General features: G+C 56.8%; 1 protein-coding gene across 5 annotated transcripts in view; it reads left to right on the plus strand.

The window, feature by feature from the left end:
- Positions 1 to 1,124: 1,124 nt before the first annotated feature.
- PLXNA2 (plexin A2) overlaps positions 1,125 to 15,833 on the plus strand; it is a 234,109-nt gene continuing 219,400 nt past the window's right edge. For 3 of the 5 annotated variants that reach the window (XM_070768668.1, XM_070768667.1, XM_070768669.1), the window contains exon 1: positions 1,129 to 1,880. The gene's annotated coding sequence lies outside the window, so the exon portion shown is untranslated. Of the gene's footprint in view, positions 1,881 to 15,833 lie in introns of all 5 variants that reach the window. The other 2 variants (XM_070768671.1, XM_070768670.1) reach the window with 2 other exon arrangements.

The following is a 15,833-nucleotide window of genomic DNA, read 5'->3' on the forward strand; positions in this document are numbered from 1 at the left end:
TACCACTGAGGGCTGTGGCCACGAGAGGGCAGTAGACGGAGCTTATCAGAATACTTGGACGTATTGAGTAAACTCGCGTGTGCTCTGATCGCCAACAGGGACTAGGCAGATCCAGCGAAGTCGCTGGAGTCCAGCTCGCAGGCCTGTTTCGCAAAGCCGCGTGCAGAGGCTGCGGGGGGAACCGAGATTCTACAGGACGTGGAAGCAAGCAAGTTAAGGCGCTGAGGCCCTGCCATCCGGAATCCAGGCGCCTCTCACCTTAGTTTATTAAAACAAGTTATTGTACCGCTACCTCTCTGATTCCCCTGCCAGGAAGGCTTCCTGGGTCTGGACATAGAAAGCTCCCCGCTCATCTCAGCCTCCCTACATTTGCCAGATGCCCAGGGTCTCTAACCAGAGTCGGAAACTTGCAATTCAGAGCAAGGCTCCTCTTCACATAATAAAAATGGTAATTAAAAACAACAACAACAACTTCAAACCTCATTTGACAGCTTGTTGGCTTTCTGAGATTCACGAGCAGACGGAATCTGCTTGCACAAATTCCGAGAGCCCCCTTCTTAACCTCATCAGCCAAAGGCCGGTCCCCCCACCCCCCGCCACACACCCCTCCAATTAAAGACGAAGAGGAACTGTGCAGTATGCGCGCGGTGACAGGTGATGCTGTCAGGGGCGGGGGGCGGGGGGAGGTGTCCACGTCCCGACTGACCTCACCCACCCACTCCGCTTGTCCTGAGCTCCCCACGCCCCGAGGGGCTCGGCGAGGCCCCCACCCGAATTCCCAGGCCCCAGCACGATTGGCGTGCCCACCCCCCACCCCCCCCCACCCCCCCCGCAATCCCGCTTTGGCCACTTAAGGTGGCTGGCGGGTCCAGGCTGGAGTTGGGCGCCGAGAAGACAGCGGGGCGGCCTCCCCCGGCCCAAGCTGGTTGTCCTTTGTTGACAGCTGGCGGAGGAGGAGGTCCGGGAGGGGGGGTGGGCGGGGAAGGGGCAGGGGGCTGGCTGCAGAGGGCGGTGCCAGCGGCGGGCGCGGCCCCCGTCCGGGCGGGCGCGGCCGGCAGGGAGGGGGTTAAGGCGCGCGGCCTCTATGATAATGAGCCGCCTGGTAATATAGGGGGGCCGGCGCTCAGGGCCCTGCCGCCGCCGCCGCCGCGGGAGCCGAGCCGCCGGGCGCAGCGCCGTCCGCGCCAGACTGGAGCGGGAGCGCGGCCGAACGCAGTTGCTGGGAATTTTTCAGCCGAAAGGGCAGGCGATCCAGACACAGGGACCCCGCGATCCAGACAGGAACCCCGCGATCCAGACCGAGACCCCGCGCGAGCTCGGGAGCCGTGGGGAGCCAGGGGGCCGCCGGAGCGAGCGGAGCCAACCTCGAAATAGATCCGGAGAGCCAGGTTCCCGGAGGAAATGGGACTGTGAACGAACCCGGGGAGCGAGAAGGGAAGGAAGCGCCGCGATTGCTGATGTCAGAGGAGCCCGGAAAGTCGCGCTGGAAAAAATCTGAAGACAGCCGGGGCTCTGCCGCTTCCCAAGGAGAGACCACCGCCAGCCGCCACCACCGCCGCCGCGCCCCCCCACCCCCACGCCCCCTCGGCGCCTCCCGGTTCTCCTCGCGAGCCGGCCACCGCGCCCGGCGGGGCTGCCACCGGGCGGCGGAGGACGGAGGGGCTCGCGGGCCGGAGACCGAGGGGCCACTTCAGGAATACAGATAAGTGGCTGGTGGCTTGACGTGGATTTTAATGAATTTGGACTCCATGTGGATGCGGTCGTCCGCGTGATCGCGAGCCGTGAGCAGCCGGAGAAGCAGGCAGCGCGCCGGCCTCGGTAGCCGGCGGCCGAAGCGGTCGGACCGGGGACGGAAGGACAGACCGATATCTCCGAGCTGGGTAAGCGGCGCCCGAGGCCGGGCGCTCGGAGTCCGCGGCGCCTGCCAGGCGCCCGATCCTCCCGAAGCGCGCTCGCCTCGCGGCGGCTTCCCCGGTGCCCCGCCTCCGCAGGGTCCCAGCCCCGAGCGCCGGGGCTCGGCTGCAGCCGGCGAGTCCCCGCGCCGGGCCGGCCACTTTCGCGGGCCGGAGCGCGGCGCCCGGGCGCGCGCGCGTGTGCGGGCTTCACTCGGTGCGGCCGCCTCACGCCCCGGCTTCCCCGCCGGCGCCTCGCTTCCCCGCCCGGCTGCTGGCGGGCGGCGCTCCTCCGCGCGCCTCCACGGCGCACCTGCCGGCTAGCTGCGGCTCCGGGCAGCGCAGGGGTGGCGGGGCTGTCCCGAGAGCTGCAGCCCCAGGCGGGCCTACCCGGGCACCGCACCCGCAGGAAAGCCGGGTCCACGGTGGCCGCCGCTCGACTGGGGGCGGAGGGGAGGGCGGCGTTCACTCCGGAGCCCAGAGACCCTGGAGGCCACTGGCGGTTCTTTGGAGCAGGGAACTCGGGAATCCTAGGCGCAGCTTCCCGAGGCTCAGGGAAGGAGTCCAAGGCAGGAATGGGACAAGTGCTCTGTGCGCCCTGGAGGTGAAGCGCCCATCACCGCCACCCCCAGGTCTGAGCTGCAGGAGAGGGTCGGGGGCTGAAGGATGAGCTTACTTTGGGTCTGAGAGGCCCCTTATAAGACACTTTAGAATATTTCTTTCCTTAGGCTTCTTCCTGCCCCACCCCACAAGTGATGTAGGGATCTTAGAAAATTCTAGCCCTGTTTCTCCATCCCACAGGTAGTCTCTATACATACGTTAATCATGGTCTGGATGGTCAGAGAGAGAGAGCCATCCCGAAACTGCCATCCCAGGCCCCTGACGAACGTCCACCTGTTTGGCATGACCCTTGCTCTAGGAAAGAGCTACCTACTCAGACTCATCCTGTAGGGATGGAGTTGGAGGGAGTCAGCTGTTTCTAGAAATGAGAGCCCTATGAAGTGGGTAGTGGAAATATCATTGGTCTCCTGTGAGAATCTAAGATCCTAGGGCAACCATGGCATATCCTAGCAGTGGGTAGACACAGGACATGAGACAGGACCAGCTCGAGGTGGTGGCTTGGGGACCTAGCAGCTTGGAGGGAACCCACTGGGATCTGGGAACCCACTCAATCCCCCTCCTTCTATCCCTGAGCACAGTGGACAAGGTTATGAGCGGCAGATGAAGATGAGTACTGGACTGGGCAGGGCTGGACCTTCTGGGAGCTGGGAGTCAGCTTCAGCTCAGCCTCCACCCCCACCCCAACAAGAGCAGGCTCCTGTCTTGCTGGGCTTCTTTCCCAGACCTTGAAACTTCACTCTTCCCTCTGGGCAGGCTTTGGGTTCTGGGGCCTTCCCCAGAGCGACAGAGCCCAGGGAAGAGATAGCTCTGGCTGGAAGAATTCAGCTATTCCCAGTTGAGATGCACAACTTTTGTGCAGTCACCCCAGAATGCTCCAGGAGTTGCTAGCAGCTGTCTCTCCCGTGACCTCCTGGCAAGAAGAGAAGAATTCATTAACTTTCCCTTCACCCCCATCTAGTACCTTTTGAAGTAATTACCTAGGCTGTCCCCTCCTTGGCCTGGGGAGAGGGGGTCCAGAGCAAGGTGGGTAAACTAAGAGCCATCTGGCAAGATGCCCTGGTGAGGTTTTGCTTTTCCCCTTCTTCCACCTGGCATCTCTGCTTCTACCCACCCTTCCTCATCCCAGAACGTGTCCTCGCCTGCTGTCAGCGTCACCTGAAAGAGTGGTTCCGCTCAGCCCTCCAGCCAGCCATCTTCGGGCACCACTGATAACGGCAGGGCAGGGCGGGCTGCCCTCTCTGCTCCCTCACTGTCCTCAGCAAATCATATTAGGATGGGGCAGATTGGCTTGCAGAGCAGCTAAATGGAAATGACGTGTAGAGCGCTGTGCAATGGAGACGTGGCTGAGGAGCGTCAAGGTGGGAAGTGATGGAGAGTGGGAAGGGCCCCTCTGCCCAGGACCAAGAGTCTGGCAAGGGGATTCCACCTGGCCCTTCTCTTTGACAGGATGTAAGGACCAGGGTCACTCATAGCCTGGTGCCGGACGGGGGGACTGGTTGGCCTTGCAGCCCTAGGCTAAATGAAGAGTAAATGGTGGTGTCCCATCACCCCCAAAGAAACGATGCAATTACAAGGTTGGTGGCCCTGCTCTCATAGCTGCCCTGAACACCCACCCCTGTCCCCAGAGCACCAGGGAACATTCACCCCCTCCAGCCTCTAGACCATCAGAGCCGCAGGCATGTCGGATGCAAAAGTTCTCCAGCTGTTGTAGTGGAGTCTGAGCTTAACATGAGGTTCCAGAGACACCCCTTGAAGAACAGCTACTTCTCTACCAGGCTCCTTTCCCACTTCCAGATCCTTCTGGCGATTCTGTTCATCTTTATTTCATGGGCACATTACAAGGAAACACACGAGCAGGAGGGGAGGCCAGTGACACAGTTAAATATACACGGCGGCAGCTGGCAGCAGCCTCAACTTGCCAGTTCAGGTGCCATGAAATATTTATGGCGCTGGAGTTGTCACTGTTGGGGGGGTTTCTAGTCTCTGTCCTGCCTCCTCTGCTACGGCTGCCTCTCCAAGCTCTGGGGTTTGGTGCAGGGGGAGGCGATTTCTGTCTCCAGGAGCGATATCCTTCCCCCACCCCACCCCCCGCCCCAGCTGTCTCCCTGCATTGCCACACAGCTGTCTCCACACACGCAGACAGGGATGAGGGGGGGCAGTATCATCTGTGTCCATCACAGCCGAGAGGAAGAGAGACACCCCAAGCCAAGCCTGCAGCCCACCCCCACCCCCCCCCCGGCCCGTTCTGATCATAGAGACCGGAGCATCGTATTACTGGAGTCTGTAAACTACAAATAAGTCAAGATGGTCAACAGGGAAACTGGCAGGAGCAGGCTTTGGGGGGCTGTAGTTTTAGAGCTCGTGGACACAGCCACCCCCCAGCACTGCCGCCCTCGCCCAGGGCCAGTCTGTTATCAATTCATTCTAAGAGCATCTTTCTCCCCTTCGCAGATGCTCAGTTCCAGCAATAATGAACGGAACTGATTCCCTCATGGGAAACAGTTTTTTTTTTTTTTTCCACTTAGTTACAAAGATTTCATGCCTGATTAGAGTAAATGAGGGGTGTGGGGGGGTGTTCCCTTCTTGTCTGGTTGTTTCTAAAGGTGAGCCCTGTGGAGACAGAGAAAAGCTGTTCTTCCCGGGGATGGGGGGAGGGGGTCAAACAGCTGGTCCCAAGGGCCAGGAGGGATGAAGGTAAGAGCTGGACACCCCCTTTCTCCCTGGGTGTAGCCCTCAGCTTCTCCAGGGCCCCATTTCCTGGCCTTTGGGGCATAGGGAACCTCTACTCTTCTATCTGGGATTCAAGGGCAGAAATAGAGGCCAGAAAGTTCTTTGTTGGGGAGCCAGGTCCCTACTGGGAAAGTGTAAAGGGAGAGGAAGAGGGGAGGCGGGGAGAGGAAAGAAAAGGTCCCAGCAGCGCAGGGGCTCCTGCTCCCACCGTGAGTTCAGCGTTGGCCCCTGGCCTGGCCTGGTCCTGTCTCCTGCAGGGTGGGGTGTTCCCTGTGCCCCCCTCTCCTCACCGCAGGCCATCCGCCCTGTCTCCCCTCAGCCCCCAGATAACCCCGGGCCCCACTGACCCTTTATTCTGTCCCCTCCGCTGGCACCAGCATCCTCCTCCCAACCCCTGCCGGCCGGCCCCTCCCTGGGGCTCTGCCAGCTGTTGGCCTGGCAGCAGGCTGCCCCACGGGGATGCTGGCGGGATGGTGGGGAGAGTAGACGGAGGGGGCATGCTGGGTTCACGCAGGCCTCCAAGGCCGGAGCTCTGAGCTCAGGCTACAGACTGCTTCAAACGTGCGCATCAGCCCTGTGGGGGTGCCAGGTTTGCTAGGGAGCGGGCGTGAGGCTGGGGTTCCCTCCCCTGGGGGAACGCCTGAGTTGGGTGAGGAGTCCCCACCTTGGCCCTCGGAGACAGGCCATTTGCTCCATGGCTTGGTCAAAGCATTTCCCTCTCCCCAGACCTGGAGCCCTGAACTTTGTGGGGAGGGAACCAGCAGACTGACCAGCGATGCAGACCCAGACACAGGCGCACCAGGCGCACGTGTGAGACCCAAGCAAGATGCAGGAGCAGTCACAGACAGGCTGAGGGGGCGGGGTGACAGAGGACAGAGATGAAGACAGAGAGCCTGACGGCGAAAGGGGGCGGGAAGGGCTGAGAGCAAACTCAGGGACCGCCGGTGGGAAGGATGCGGGCAGAACGACCCTCGGGTCCTCCCGGGCCTTAAGGGGGCTGAACCGGGAAACCGAAGCTGCAGGTTCTCTCCACTAGAGGGGGCGCTTGAAAACCAGGCTGGGCCCTAAACGGTGGCTTTGTAGAGGGTTTTGTGTGTGTGTGTTTTCTGATTTGTTTTTGCTGTGTTTGTTTTGTTTTAGGAGAAGGAAAAATATAGTTAAGATATATTAGAAACTCCCAGCTGTCACTGCTCTGAGGCACAACGGGCAGGGTCCCATTGCTGGTGGGACGTCGGGGCCCCGTCTGGTGGCGGGCAGCAGGACAGGGCGCCTGCGGCATTAAGAGGGGGCCAGGGTGGGAGAGCCGCGCCGGGAGGGGCCTGCCAGGCTGGCAGGATGTGTCTGGGGGCCGGGGGGCGGGCAGGCATTCTCAAGCAGTCCTGGCCGCCAGCTGGCCCCGCCACGGAGAGGCTCTAGCCTCTCTTTATCGGCGATGCAAGTTTTTGGCCCGACCCCAAGGTGCCTTCACAGGCTTTCCTTTTCTCCCAGCCCCCCTAAACGTGCATTTTCCAAACAGTCTCAGGTGGTGGTAAGACTGCTCCTGAGGAGACTTTTTAAAAGAGACCTTTCAGGAACTGAACTCACGTCAGCGTTGTATCACTGATTTCATCTTTGTCTTCATACTCTCTGTGGGAGCCTTTCTCTGAATTATAATTCCCCCTTTCATTTCAGCAGAGGACAATATGGAGAGAACAGGGTCCAGAGGCTTTTCTCATGTGAGCAGACAGTAACCGTCTGATGGGGGTGGGGAAGATATTAAAAGTTTGGGGATGGCAGCGGGCCGGAAAGGAGCATCTCTTAGGATCTGATAGCTTCCTCTGATATTTAATCTTGGCTCCCCCTTTGGCTCACGTTTACCTGGGGTCAAAGAGGGAGTGGAGGGAGGAGAGAGCAAGGAAAAAAGAAAAACAAGATAAATGTATCATGTTATGAAAGTCTAATCCCGCTTTCCCTTGGCTAAAATTACTTTCGGTATGAGAGATAAAAGGCGGTGGACTCACCCTTGCAGAGTTCAGCTTGTCTGCGAGAAGGAAGTGGGGGAGAGCTCCCAGGGCCAGTGGATTATCCCCCCTGCTCTGCCTGCCCCCTGCAAAAGACATGTGTTCTCTCTGCAGCTTTGAGAGAGGGGGCAGAGGCCCTCACTAAGGCACCTTGACTTCTTCTCCACGCTGTCTGGGGAGTTAAACTTTTTGTATCTTTGCATTTACAAGCCTGCCTTCCACCTTGGTTTCTTGTTTGCCTATGGAGGAACAGGGAGGGATAGCAGAAAGAGGAGTGGAACAGCTCAACAAACTCCAAGTGAGAATCATTGCCCTTGTGCTGAACCAAGACAGAAAGACAATGAAACCTGGAATCAGAACCCACTTAGGTTTAATCAAGTAGAAATTGATCACTTAGGCAGTGCCAGGAATGTGTAACACCCAGGACCAAGACGAAAATATAACTGATCTTACCTTCAAGACACTTACAGCATCCTGGGAGGGAAGGAAAATGAACCTCCCCTCCCTGAATTTCAATATGAAAGTAAAGGCAGAATAGAGTTAGCAGTATGCTGGGGGATCAGAGGGAGTGGAGGTGCAGAAGTTTCCCTTTTTGCTCGCAGGTTTTCTGGGAGGGAGACTGTGATGCCGGAAAACCTCACAGTTCCCGTCAAAAGGGCCTGTCTCACCCTCTCCCATTCGTCACCCTCTCAGAGCTACCCCAGCCTTTTTTTCCCCCCTCATCCCCCTCCACGGATTTTAAACTGACACCACTGTAGTTGTTTTCTATTAGTCAACATCCTAGAGCAAGATCTCCATGTAGCACCCTCCCAAGGGCTTTGCACTGTGTATTCTATGTAAATTGCATCCCTTTCCGGTCTCCTGGAGCTGGCAGCTTGGACTCCACTGTGCTTCATCAAGAAATGTGGTTACTCATCTGTATTCACATTGAAGTGTCCAGAATCCTGCTGTTAGCGCACGCACTCTTGTCTGAAGGAACCCATTAAAGGGAACCCAGAGAAAATATATTCGGATTTCCCCCCTTCACCTTGACTGAGCAGGAAAGCCCCCTCCAAGAGCCATCCCTGCCTTCTGTCTGCCTCCTGGAGAAGGACTCTCCTTTAAAGTTTCTGTCCACAGAGAAGGCCAGGAGGATTAAGGGAGGGAGGTTACAAGCAGGCGGATCTCACTTCAACTTGAAAACTTTCTCTAATCCCATAATGGAGGGTGGTGTTCTGCTTGTACATTGACGTGTTCAGATCAGATTTGGGGTGCGAGGAGACCCGGGCCTGGGGTGGACAGAACCAGGGGGCGTGCTTGGACTGTAAGAGGCCTTTGAAACCTTTAAAAGTCTATGCTTTTGAGAAATACATGTATGTGTGTACATGTGTGTGTGTGTGTATTTCTGAAGAGAAGGAATTTGTAAGCACCCCCGCCCCCGCCCAGTGTGAAGAACCACCGAACTCGAGGCTCCAGGAGCTTACTTGGCCTCAGTTTCCACTTGGTGCTCTGGTGGTGGATGGTATAGAGGCTTCGGGTGAGGAATTGTAACCCCAGTGCCTGCCCCGCATCCCCAAGTGACAGATGACTGACTCAGAGGAAAGACGAGAGGCCCAAGGCTGGAGCGCCCAGGTGTGGGCATCGCTGTGCAACCATGGACAAGTCATGGCACCTCTCTGGGCAGGAGGCAGGGCAGAGGGTTTCTGCCTTGAAGGGGCCAAGGGTGGAAGGTTCAGAAGGGGAGGAAGGGCTGGGTGAGAAAGCCCTGACTGCCCGGTGGAGGCAGGAGGGTCAGCGGGCAGACAGAAGTGACACCAGGGGACGTTGCCGCTTTGAAGCGGTTTCCTGCTCCATGAAAGCGAAAGGCCTCAGCTGGGCTGGGTAAATATTACACTGGCCTCTGACCTCCCACCTCCCCTGACCACCCCCGCCCCCCATTGCAGCTTCCCCTTTTTTTTTTTTTTTCCTGAGCTACAAAGATACCTGAGGGAGAAGAAGCTGCTTTCTGAACTCGGGGTTCTCATTGGAAGCCCTTGGCCAAAGCCAGGCAGACGGGCCAGGCTCCATCACTGTGCCCAGCCCTGGGAGCCAGGTCAGCCAGCCCTACAGGATCTGAGCCCCTGATCCACGCTGGAGGCTGGTGATTTTTCCAGGAGAGAGGCAGTCAGGGTTTCACAAGCCCCTGGAAGGACTGGCCCCCTACTCTCACCCCAGCCACCCAGACCTTCCTGGCAAGTCCCTTGACTCTCTGTGAAATTAAAACCCATAACCAATAGGGTTTCGGCCAGGCAAACACCCCCTGAGGTTTATCTGGAAATTAACAGAATTCAAGTCTAACGGCCCATTCCGAGTGACCCCCAGCGTGTGAAGCCCTGCAGGTTCTGGGCCCAAGAACCTAGCTGTGAGAGGCTTTGAGAAAACCATGTGAACCGTTTGTGAAACTGGGAAGTCACACCTGGCACCCGCCTTCAAGATCCTGAGAGCAGCTAAGAGGGGTCGGAACAGATGGTCAGGAAGAGGCTTGTGTCAGGTTAGGGTCCTGATGCATGAGAACAAAGGGCCTGCCTTCACACTTGTGGCTCTTCCATCTTCCTGAAAGCTTTCTCACCTGTTGACTGATGCTCATCCTCCAATTGCTCCCAGGTCAAAGAGGGAGATACGAGGGAGCCCCAAGACACTCTGGGAGAATGGCCTCCTGCCCCTCACACAGCACCTCTGTTTCCTCATCTGTATAGTGGGGATGAATTCTTTTCCTGACTCTTCAAGCGCCCTCGCTTGCCTTTGTTTCTGGAGCTGGGCATGGGAAGATAATGTTAAGGGATTTGGAAAAACAACAATTGTCACAATGTGCAAAATAATTCTAAAAGTTAGAGCAGAAATACAGCCAAGCTAGAGATTGTTTTCCCCTCCCCTCTCTCTCTCTCTCTGAAATTTGTTTGGAATTTTCTGATAAAAATAAGATTTTATTTAAAGAAAATCTGTGTGCTAAAGATTTTTATACGTAGAAATAGATGAAGAGCTTAAGACTCAGTGGAGACTGGAAACTGAGAACAAAACCCACGGTGATCCTGGCACCCAGGTCATATGTGTGGCTCTGGGTTAGGACTAAGCCATGGGGATGGAGTCTGAATTCCGAATTTGCTACCCTTGGGGCTTTGATGTCTTCACATATAAGAGTAGAGATTTACGATACTATCACAGACCTGACACGTTGGCATTTTCCTGGGAGTCAGCCTCCAATGAAGGACAGAGGGCAGAGTTCTCAGCTCCTAGCTGCCTGCCTGCAATCAGCTTACATTTGTCTGCAGAGGGAGCTCCTAGAAGCATGGATATGAATGGGATGGACACAGCATGAAAAGCACTTGCAGACACCAGGGCCCAGGGCCCAAGCTAGACCCTGGGGCTCAGGAACTAGATCCCTGGGCAGAGCTGATCCCTGGGCAGAACGTAGCAGGATGTCGGGGGAGAAGCTGTCTTCTACTAGCCCAAGAAGCTCCCCCCGACCCAGCCCTCCCCTCTTCAGCGCAGAGCCTGGCCCCTCGTTGGAAACAGCACGGGAGGGCGGATGCAAGCAGAGGGAGCCCCGTGCCTTCCGCAGCACTGCCCAAGAGCCAGAGGTGGAAAGCGAGGGTGACAAGGTGCCTGGGGTTTCTTTTCCAGAATGTTATGAAGAAAACCGTTTGCACTGCAGGAGAATAGGTGTTAAACGTAGAACACTTGAGAAACGTCTCTGAGTGTTTGATCGCAACTTTTCCCCAGTCCACACAATAGATGCAGAAGCTGAGCCCAACCTGGGGGAGTGGGTTGTCACCCAGCCCGGCGAGTCGAGCTGTGGAGAGAGTGAGGAGGTCCGTCTGCCCCAGCCAAGCCCAGCACACCGTCTCCACCTGCCTGTGTGGGAATTTCTCTTTCCAGCCTCTTATGCCTTGACCCTGTGCCCCGCCACGTCTCTGACTCTCTTTCTTGGGTTTGAGCAGGTGTCCCTGAGGCCGGACCTCTCCCCTGCCCTGCCAGTCTGCCAGCCCTCGGGCACCCCCGTGCTTCTCCATGACACAGGGCAGTGTGTGGAGAAACCGCTCCCCCCCATTAAAGACTCCAACAAGCTTTCCCCCGTCCGCAGCAGGCCTTGGTATTTGCAGAGTCAATGGCCCTGGCAAAGCCCAGCTCTCCCTTCCCTCCCCAGAGGCACTGTGGGCACTGTTTGCGTGGCGGTCTCTATAGACTCGGCATTCACAGCTTGGAGAGGCTGAGACAATGACCCGAGCAGCTGTCTGCAAACCGAGCTGGCTGGGAGACTGCCGGAACGGGAGGCGGGAGCCGGGGCCGGCCGAGTTTGCCCAGCTCACACCTGCGAGCTTTCTCAGGCGGCCATGGTGGGCCCAAAGGCCACAGGAGGCAGGGCTGGGATCCAGCGGACCTGGCCCAGGCCGCCTGACGGACTCCCGCCACAAGCCCCCAGCCTCCTGGGCCAAGGCTTCCACCAGCCGTGTAGGCACTCTGGGCCTGGAGGGCCAAGCAAAGCCCTGTCTTCTGAGGAAGCAGTGGCCTCTGGCCTGAGGACAGGCAGCGGAGAACACCTGTCCAGGTAGGGACAGACAGGCCACCTCCCCAGGAGCCTGCCCAGGCACAAGAAAGGTTTTGGGTTTTGTTTTCTTTTTTTGCATTACTTGCAAGGAGGCTGAAGTTGGCACAGCGTAATTAACTTTGTACAAATGTTTATCGAATACCTGCTATGTGGCGGGTATCATGCGAGGGAGGCAAGGCGCTGTCCTGGCTCTTGAGGAGCTCCCAGTGTGGCAAGGGAAACAGGGGAACACATGCAAATAATGGTCGTACAAATTAAGTGTTGTGGGAACACAGGAGAGAGAAATCCGCCAGTCATATGATCCAGGGACGGAAGGAACTCTGCATCCACATGGGGGATTCAAGCAGAGGCTGGAAGGTGATGACCAGGTCTCCTGTGGAGCAGGAAGGTGGAAGAGGTGATGGCCGAAGTCCTCACCCACACTCCAGCGCTCTCACCGTGGGTCTTTCTGTTTGCTGCTTGGGGAATTCAATGCAGGAAAAGGCTCCTTTGAGAAGTGAGGTTGGGTGTCAGGCCCGTGAGAATGACCGGCAGCTGCTGGCCTAAATCCCACAGTAAACAGAGCCGGTTCTCACACCTTCGCCCCCACCCACGACTCCCCTCGGAGCAGGGTGCCAGGAAGGCTGGAGGACTGGAATAAGCCCTGGCCTCTCCTGGAGCCAGAATTGTCCTAATCGTGTCCAAGTGAGCCCTCTGTCTACAAGCAGGGGCAGAGCCGCGTGCATGGTCAGCTCTCTGCCTGCACAGCTCTAACTTCTAATCACTGTCATAAACAGGATGGAAGCAGCTGCTCACTCCAGTCTATTATCAGCTTGGTTGGAGACAGAGAAATTTAAATGACAGTAAGATGCTTAGCAAAGAAACGAAAGTCGGTGTTAAAAATAAAGAAAACGAGACAGCTTGTTTCATCGAAATAGAAGGGTTATTAAACAGCCCTGAATTAATCAGTGATCTGCCAGGGCTGGGACTCAGAGCCCGCGGAGCCGAGGTAGAGAGCTGGAGAAGACAGGGCAGTCAGAGGCAGGTAGGGTCTGCCTGCGATCTCGGGCCAGCTGCTGGGACCGTGGAAGCAAGGGTCTTAGAAGGGGAGGTGGCAAGTATAGGTTTTCTTCCCCACAGATAAGAGCAGGTCAGGTGGGGAGGGGACTTTGGCACCCCAGCCTCTCTGCCTGCAAAGCCCTGTTTCTGGATTCTTCTTACCTGCCACACCTGCCCGTGAGCCATCTCCAGTCCTCAGCCTCTCCCCAGGGCTGGACAGGAGCCAAGGGGTATTGGGTGGAGGGCTCCTAGCCAGGCCTCTTCCTTTCTCACAGGGTGTCCCCAAGAATGCAAGTCTGACTTGAGCTCCTTACACTGCACCCCCATTCCGGAAGTGGTGACAGTGTATGCTGGGTGTGGCCGGAGCCTGCCTGGTGCAGGGAGACTGACCTCCAGAGTCGGGGTTCTGTCCTTGCTGGTATCACTTGGTGGCACCTCTCACTCCCGGCAGCAGAGCCGCAGAGAGAGGGATGTAACTCCAGGATCACGTCCAAGGCCCACTTCCAAATCAGTGCTTTCTCCAAAATATTTCACCTCAAGCCTGCCTATGTCTGTGAAGTGGTTATGCTGATGCTCCTCTCTCCTTCATAGGCTTGCATGAGCAGTGCATTAACGGGATGCTGTTGTTCAGTCACTCAGTTGTGTCCAACTTTTTGCAACCCCATGATTCCCTGTCCTTCACTATCTCCTGGAGCTTGCTCAAACTCATGTCCATTGAGCCGGTGGTGCCATCTAACCACCTGTCCTCTGTCACCCCCTTCTTCTCCTGCCTTCAATCTTTCCCAGGATCAGGGTCTTTTCTAATGAGTCAGCTCTTCCCATCAGCCAAAGTACTGGAACTTCAGCTTCAGCATCAGTCCTTCCATTGAAAATTCAGGGTTGCTTTCCTTTAGGATTGACTGGTTTGATCTCCTTGCAGTCCAAGGGACTCTCAAGAGCCTTCTGCAGTACCAGAATTTGAAAGCATCGATTCTTTGGCAGTCAGTGTAGGTGAAATTCTTATTATAGTTAGCTATAAGATCGCTACACAAATGCTCGTTTATACTACAGTGGGGTCCCTTGGAGACTCAGGACAAATGGAAAGGAAGGTTTGCCAGAGAGTGTGGAGTGGGTCGGGAAAAGAAATTTGCGTGCACCTGGGCGGGGCCTCAGGCGGGGAGGCGGGGCCTCGGGCGGGAGGCGGGGCCACGGGCGGGGAGGCGGGGCCTCGCATGTCCTGAGCACTTGTGGCTCCTGACAGGCCGCCTGCTAGATCTTGAATTAATCACTCCAGGAGCATTTTCTTTGCTCTTTGACCTCAACATTCTTTCTCCTCCCGCCTCCCTCCCTCTCGCTTCCCTCCTGGCTGTTTACCCTTTTCCAGGCTCCTCTCTCACACCCCATTCATCATCGGGGGGCCAGATCCTCCCTGGAAAAGCCCTCTCATCTCCGGCCCAGGTGGCCCCGTGCTGCCCCGGCCTGTGTTTCCCTCTCTCCCCTCCGGCACATTCTTCTCCCAGCCGTGTCCGGCTTCTCCCATAACTGTGCCCTTCACTTTCGCTCACCACTGTAGGGCCTCAAAAGCCTCTTCTCTCCTCCCCGCTCACCCAGGTGCTCAGGGTCCTCCAGGCTGAGTGCGCTCTGGCACAGACAAGCCCCGTAAGTGGGCACATCTCTGCCCAGAGTGCCCCTGGCCCCGCCGTGTCCACGTGTCTCCTTTATCCAGTGCCACCGCGGTTCCCCTGCTCCGTGTGAGCCTTCGTGCGCCTGTTACTTAAGAGAAGCTGCTTGACAGCTCTGGATCTTTTCTGCCAAGAGCTCAGAGCCTCAGACAAAGAGAGAAAAATAATAGAAGCTGAAGGTGGGGAGGGACAGGGTGGGCACACAGCCTGCTTAAGAAGCTTCCTCATAAAAAGGAGTTACAGCTTTTTATTCAAAGGCAGGCTGTTGGTTCAGAAAAGCCCGGGAAAGAAGGAGAGGCGGAGAAGGTACTGGAGGGGAGTTCCATCCATTGTGCTGACCAGACCCCAAGCATGGGAAGAGCCCCCCCAAACTGTGGAGATCAGCCCGGGCAAGCAGCTCTCAGCATCTCTCTCTTCTCCTGTAGACCAGCTGTCCTCTCTTCCCCTTTCCTTCTTTCCTGCCAGGGGCACCTGGTGAATCATCCAGAGCCCAAAAGGGGCCCTTAAATCTCTCTCAGGGCCCTGAGAGGAGGGGGTGAGGCCCAGGGCAGTGTGGGGCCCAAGGGACTGGAGTGATGGCTACCAGTCCTCCCCAGAGGCCTGGGTTCCCAAGCTCCACGCACAAGAACCACCCCATCACCTGAGTGAGGCCAAGGCTTCCTTGTCGTCACCACCACCCAGGGCAGCCATTGTTGCCAAGGAGATGATGCCCTTGCAAGTGTTTCTCCAAAAACAGAAACAAGAGTAATTGGTGTTTATTCAAAACTGTAGCATTTGCAAAACACCTCGTCTGTTTTCTCATTGATTCTCGCCACAACCCTGTGAGGTATCCTTTTACAGTTGAGGAAAGTCAGACTCCAAAAGGTTAAATAATGTGTTCAAGGTCACTGAACTAGAAAGTGGTAGAGCAAGACTTGCACCCAGGTCTACTTCCAAAGGGCTTCCCGGGTGGCTTAGCCATAAAGAATCTGCTGCCTAATGCAGGAGCTGCAGGAGCCGAAGGTTCAATCCCTGGATTGGGAAGATCCCCTGGAGGAGGGCATGGCAACCCACTCCAGTATTCTTGCCTGGAGAATCCCATGGACAGAGGAGCCTGGTGGGCTACAATCCATGGGGTCACAAAGAGTCAGACACGACTGAAGTGACTTAGCGTGCACTCACATCCTACCTCCAAAACCCACAGCCTTCCCTCTGCATCTGCTGCCATGTGTCATAGTGAGTTTGACTTCCTCATAGAAGAGTCCTCGTCTGAAACCTTCCGGGGGGGAGTCTCACCCCACCCCCTCTGGTCCTGATCACTTTATGCTATCTGCTGGCCACTTACAAG

The sequence above is a fragment of the Bos indicus genome, chromosome 16 (assembly GCF_029378745.1).
Source record: "Bos indicus isolate NIAB-ARS_2022 breed Sahiwal x Tharparkar chromosome 16, NIAB-ARS_B.indTharparkar_mat_pri_1.0, whole genome shotgun sequence".
Taxonomy (NCBI): domain Eukaryota; kingdom Metazoa; phylum Chordata; class Mammalia; order Artiodactyla; family Bovidae; genus Bos; species Bos indicus.